A 6000-nucleotide genomic window follows, 5' to 3' on the forward strand; every position below is an offset into this window, starting at 1 on the left:
ATTAAATTATTATTGTATATAAACACAATTAAAATACTGTGTGTATATGGACCATAATATACACGCGTTGCGATATGTATTGTTCATCTCAGTTATGCGCATACATTGGATAATGCAACAACCTAAAATGTACAATGTTGTACCTGGTTTTATACAGGTTAATGTTTTATATAAATTTCAATTTATATCGCTAAAAAAGTATTAATATATATATATATATATTTATTTACAATAAATGCAATTTAAAAAGAAATACTTTGATATATATTGGTTATATAAAACTAAGACATTTCGCAGCATTCGTTTTAGGTATAAAAATAAATTTATTGAAGGAATTGATATATGCCAGTAAAATGGTGTATTTTTAATTTCTTTCAATAAAAACATATTTGACAAAATTAAGAAACCAATTTATAAAACTCTAAGCGGTGGATCACTCGGCTCATGGGTCGATGAAGAACGCAGCAAACTGTGCGTCATCGTGTGAACTGCAGGACACATGAACATCGACATTTTGAACGCATATCGCAGTCCATGCTGTTATGTACTTTAATTAATTTTATAGTGCTGCTTGGACTACATATGGTTGAGGGTTGTAAGACTATGCTAATTAAGTTGCTTATACAAATTTTATAATGAAATTTTATAAGCATATGGTATATTATTGGATAATAATAATTTAATTATTTTATTCATAATATTAAAAAATATATGAAAAACATTATCTCACATTAGTAAATAATTTGAATGTGAAAAACGAAGAGAAATATTTTCTTTTTCAATCAAATGATACTGAGAAATGTCTAGCATAAAAATTTATCTAGAATTGTCTCTTATTAATGATTAGAAAATAGAAAACCGTTGACAATATTATTGTTCTTCGTTGATTCGTTAAATCAAACAAATGCCATTTATATACAGATATTATTAATATAACGAATTTAATAAAATGTTTTATCATTATATATAAAGAATTAATTGCATATAAAAGTTATACACAACCTCAACTCATATGGGACTACCCCCTGAATTTAAGCATATTAATTAGGGGAGGAAAAGAAACTAACAAGGATTTTCTTAGTAGCGGCGAGCGAAAAGAAATCAGTTCAGCACTAAGTCACTTTGTCTATATGGCAAATGTGAGATGCAGTGTATGGAGCGTCAATATTCTAGTATGAGAAATTAACGATTTAAGTCCTTCTTAAATGAGGCCATTTACCCATAGAGGGTGCCAGGCCCGTATAACGTTAATGATTACTAGATGATGTTTCCAAAGAGTCGTGTTGCTTGATAGTGCAGCACTAAGTGGGTGGTAAACTCCATCTAAAACTAAATATAACCATGAGACCGATAGTAAACAAGTACCGTGAGGGAAAGTTGAAAAGAACTCTGAATAGAGAGTTAAACAGTACGTGAAACTGCTTAGAGGTTAAGCCCGATGAACCTGAATATCCGTTATGGAAAATTCATCATTAGAATTGTAATATTTAAACAATATTATGATAATAGTGTGCATTTTTTCCATATAAGGACATTGTAATCTATTAGCATACCAAATTTATCATAAAATATAACTTATAGTTTATTCAAATTAATTTGCTTGCATTTTAACACAGAATAAATGTTATTAATTTGATAAAGTGCTGATAGATTTATATGAATACAGTGCGTTAATTTTTCGGAATTATATAATGGCATAATTATCATTGATTTTTGTGTTTATTATATGCACTTGTAGGATTAACAATGCGAAAGATTCAGGATACCTTCGGGACCCGTCTTGAAACACGGACCAAGGAGTCTAACATATGTGCAAGTTATTGGGATATAAACCTAATAGCGTAATTAACTTGACTAATAATGGGATTAGTTTTTTAACTATTTATAGCTAATTAACACAATCCCGGGGCGTTCTATATAGTTATGTATAATGATATTTATATTATTTATGCCTCTAACTGGAACGTACCTTGAGCATATATGCTGTGACCCGAAAGATGGTGAACTATACTTGATCAGGTTGAAGTCAGGGGAAACCCTGATGGAAGACCGAAACAGTTCTGACGTGCAAATCGATTGTCAGAATTGAGTATAGGGGCGAAAGACCAATCGAACCATCTAGTAGCTGGTTCCTTCCGAAGTTTCCCTCAGGATAGCTGGTGCATTTTAATATTATATAAAATAATCTTATCTGGTAAAGCGAATGATTAGAGGCCTTAGGGTCGAAACGATCTTAACCTATTCTCAAACTTTAAATGGGTAAGAACCTTAACTTTCTTGATATGAAGTTCAAGGTTATGATATAATGTGCCCAGTGGGCCACTTTTGGTAAGCAGAACTGGCGCTGTGGGATGAACCAAACGTAATGTTACGGTGCCCAAATTAACAACTCATGCAGATACCATGAAAGGCGTTGGTTGCTTAAAACAGCAGGACGGTGATCATGGAAGTCGAAATCCGCTAAGGAGTGTGTAACAACTCACCTGCCGAAGCAACTAGCCCTTAAAATGGATGGCGCTTAAGTTGTATACCTATACATTACCGCTAAAGTAGATGATTTATATTACTTGTAATATAAATTTTGAAACTTTAGTGAGTAGGAAGGTACAATGGTATGCGTAGAAGTGTTTGGCGTAAGCCTGCATGGAGCTGCCATTGGTACAGATCTTGGTGGTAGTAGCAAATAATCGAATGAGACCTTGGAGGACTGAAGTGGAGAAGGGTTTCGTGTGAACAGTGGTTGATCACGAGTTAGTCGGTCCTAAGTTCAAGGCGAAAGCCGAAAATTTTCAAGTAAAATACAAATGCCAAACAAATATATATATTATATAAAATCTAGCTAAATTAATATACTTGAATAATTTTGAACGAAAGGGAATACGGTTCCAATTCCGTAACCTGTTGAGTATCCGTTTGTTATTAAATATGGGCCTCGTGCTCATCCTGGCAACAGGAACGACCATAAAGAAGCCGTCGAGAGATATCGGAAGAGTTTTCTTTTCTGTTTTATAGCCGTACTACCATGGAAGTCTTTCGCAGAGAGATATGGTAGATGGGCTAGAAGAGCATGACATATACTGTTGTGTCGATATTTTCTCCTCGGACCTTGAAAATTTATGGTGGGGACACGCAAACTTCTCAACAGGCCGTACCAATATCCGCAGCTGGTCTCCAAGGTGAAGAGTCTCTAGTCGATAGAATAATGTAGGTAAGGGAAGTCGGCAAATTAGATCCGTAACTTCGGGATAAGGATTGGCTCTGAAGATTGAGATAGTCGGGCTTGATTGGGAAACAATAACATGGTTTATGTGCTCGTTCTGGGTAAATAGAGTTTCTAGCATTTATGTTAGTTACTTGTTCCCCGGATAGTTTAGTTACGTAGCCAATTGTGGAACTTTCTTGCTAAAATTTTTAAGAATACTAATTGGGTTAAACCAATTAGTTCTTATTAATTATAACGATTATCAATTAACAATCAATTCAGAACTGGCACGGACTTGGGGAATCCGACTGTCTAATTAAAACAAAGCATTGTGATGGCCCTAGCGGGTGTTGACACAATGTGATTTCTGCCCAGTGCTCTGAATGTCAAAGTGAAGAAATTCAAGTAAGCGCGGGTCAACGGCGGGAGTAACTATGACTCTCTTAAGGTAGCCAAATGCCTCGTCATCTAATTAGTGACGCGCATGAATGGATTAACGAGATTCCTACTGTCCCTATCTACACGAGTCGGTGTTAGATTGCTCGTGCGAACAGACGTGTTTTCCGTACGCTCCGCGAGTGTAGCCAATATTGACTGATAGAGACCAGATACGAAGCTAGAAACAGCACGAAAATTCGTGTTTTGTGCCTGCGAACCCAGTGCGCGTGTTTTCCCTGTGTAAAAGTGGTGAAACCGGGTGAAATTGGGTTTTTCCCATTGGAAATTTTCCATTGCGCCACGTGTGTCACGAGAGAGGCGCTCTCTTGAGAGAGGCGTTAGGCTTATTTAGGCACATTTTGCCTAAAACAGCTGTGCGGTTTGTGTCATCGCTAAACTTTTATCAGCTGATCAGCTGATAGAGCTTTCCGACCAGCTGATAATAAAGGGGTAAGTCCTTGGTGGAAAAGCTTTTGGGTTGGAACTGCCGATAACCGGCGGATGGCGCCACCCAAAATGGATGTTGGAGATTCTGGCAGTGAGAGTGCTAGTAGTAGGGGAAGCAGTGGGGGCAGAGGACGACCCAGAGGTAAGCGCAATAAAGCGCCGCTGAGGGACGCCTCTAGGTGCAAGTTGATGGCACTGGATGCAACTGCCGCTGACACTGCGACAGCCCCTGCCGCTGCCGCTGCCGCTGCCCCTGCTGCTGCCGCTGCCGCTGCCCCTGTCGCTGCCCTTGCCGCAGCCCCTGCCGCTCCCGCAGCCCCCGCCGCTGCTGCATCCTATGCTGAACACGAGAAGACCTTCGTTGCACCAGCCAGTCCTCTAAAATCCTTCTCGGATAGGGAGTGGAGAGGTAATGGTGCCGTCGCTGCCGAGATGGGGGACATCCGATCGGAGATCGGTAGGATGTTCATGGTCTCCTATGCCAACCCGGCCACAAATGTGAAGGTGCAGTCCGTAGCCAACCGCTACGAGGAGGTTGTTGCAGCCCTCCTTATACGGATTGGAGTGCTTGAGGACCGCCTTAAGAAGCAGACACCGGTTGCCTCGGCCGTCTCATACGCAGCCGCCGCTGCTAGAGGCGCGCACCTTATCGCCTCACCTGCTGCCCCTGTCGCCCCCTATGCCCCTGTAGCCGCACCGCGGAAAATCCGGGAGACCTGGTCGGCAGTCGTTGCATGTGATGATCCGGCCTTATCAGGGAGGCAAATTGCGGACAAGGTCCGCAAAGAGGTAGCGCCTGCTTTGGGCGTCAGAGTGCATGAGGTGCGAGAGTTGAAGCGGGGCGGCGCGATTATTCGCACGCCATCGCAGGCGGAGATGTCGAAAATCGTTGCCTCCGCAAAATTCGCTGAGGTGGGCCTTAAGGTGTCCAAAAACACTGCCGCAAAACCCAGGGTGACGGTACAGGATGTGGACACCACTGTGACGCCGGATGAGTTCATGATGGAGTTAAAAGAGAAAAACTTCGAGGAGATGTCGCTGAAGGAGTTCCAGAAGGCGGTAGTCCTGGCGACCAAGCCCTGGTCAGCAGCTAACAGCGCCACTATAAACGTGACGCTGGAAGTAGATGATCAGGCGTTGGCCGTTCTCGAAAGCGGGAGGGTGTATATCAAGTGGTTCTCTTACCGCTGCCGCTCTCAAGTGCGCACCTATGCGTGCCACCGATGCCTTGGTTTTGACCACAAAGTCAGCGAGTGTCGGTACGCTAGAGAAAACCAGGTCTGCCGCCAGTGCGGACAGAACGACCACGTCGCGGCGAAGTGCAAAAATGCGGTGGACTGCCGTAACTGCCGCCATAAAGGGCTACCCTCGGGGCACTATATGCTCTCGGGTGGATGCCCGATATATAGCGCTGTGCTAGCCAGGGTGCAAGCTAGACATTAACATGTTCAGCTTCATCCAAGCGAATTGTGGTCGAGGCCGTTGCGCTGTCATCGAGCTTGCAAAGCGGATGAGAGATGCTGGCCACCTGTTCGCACTCATTCAGGAGCCCTATGTGGACGCAGGCAAGCGTCTCACTGGACTCCCTGGAGGCATGAGAATCTTCGCTGACAAAAGGAAGAAAGCTGCCATCATCGTGGACGACCCGTCTGCCATCTGCATGCCCATCGAGACATTGACGACGGATTATGGAGTGTGCGTGAGTGTCACAGGAAAATACGGCACCATTTTTCTGTCCTCCGTATACTGCCAGTACTCAGCTGCCCTGCAGCCCTACACTGACTACCTGGATACGGTTCTGCTGCTAGCCAGCAGGACACCGACAATCCTCGGACTTGATGCGAATGCGGTTTCCCCGATGTGGTTCAGCAAAACTCCAGCTAACTCTGGAGACCGTCTGAATCGCGAACGGG

The 6000-nt window shown here is 42.7% G+C and overlaps 1 non-coding gene and 1 pseudogene across 1 annotated transcript; both read left to right on the forward strand.

The window, feature by feature from the left end:
* Nucleotides 1-417: 417 nt before the first annotated feature.
* LOC122817955 (5.8S ribosomal RNA) lies at nucleotides 418-596 on the forward strand. Its single transcript, XR_006367497.1, has one exon. It is a non-coding gene; the product is annotated as a 5.8S ribosomal RNA (ribosomal RNA).
* Nucleotides 597-998: 402 nt separating this feature from the next.
* LOC127012203 (large subunit ribosomal RNA) lies at nucleotides 999-3782 on the forward strand (annotated as a pseudogene).
* The last annotated feature ends 2218 nt before the right edge of the window (nucleotides 3783-6000 follow it).

Source organism: Drosophila biarmipes, unplaced genomic scaffold (genome assembly GCF_025231255.1).
Source record: "Drosophila biarmipes strain raj3 unplaced genomic scaffold, RU_DBia_V1.1 ptg000026l, whole genome shotgun sequence".
Lineage (NCBI taxonomy): Eukaryota > Metazoa > Arthropoda > Insecta > Diptera > Drosophilidae > Drosophila > Drosophila biarmipes.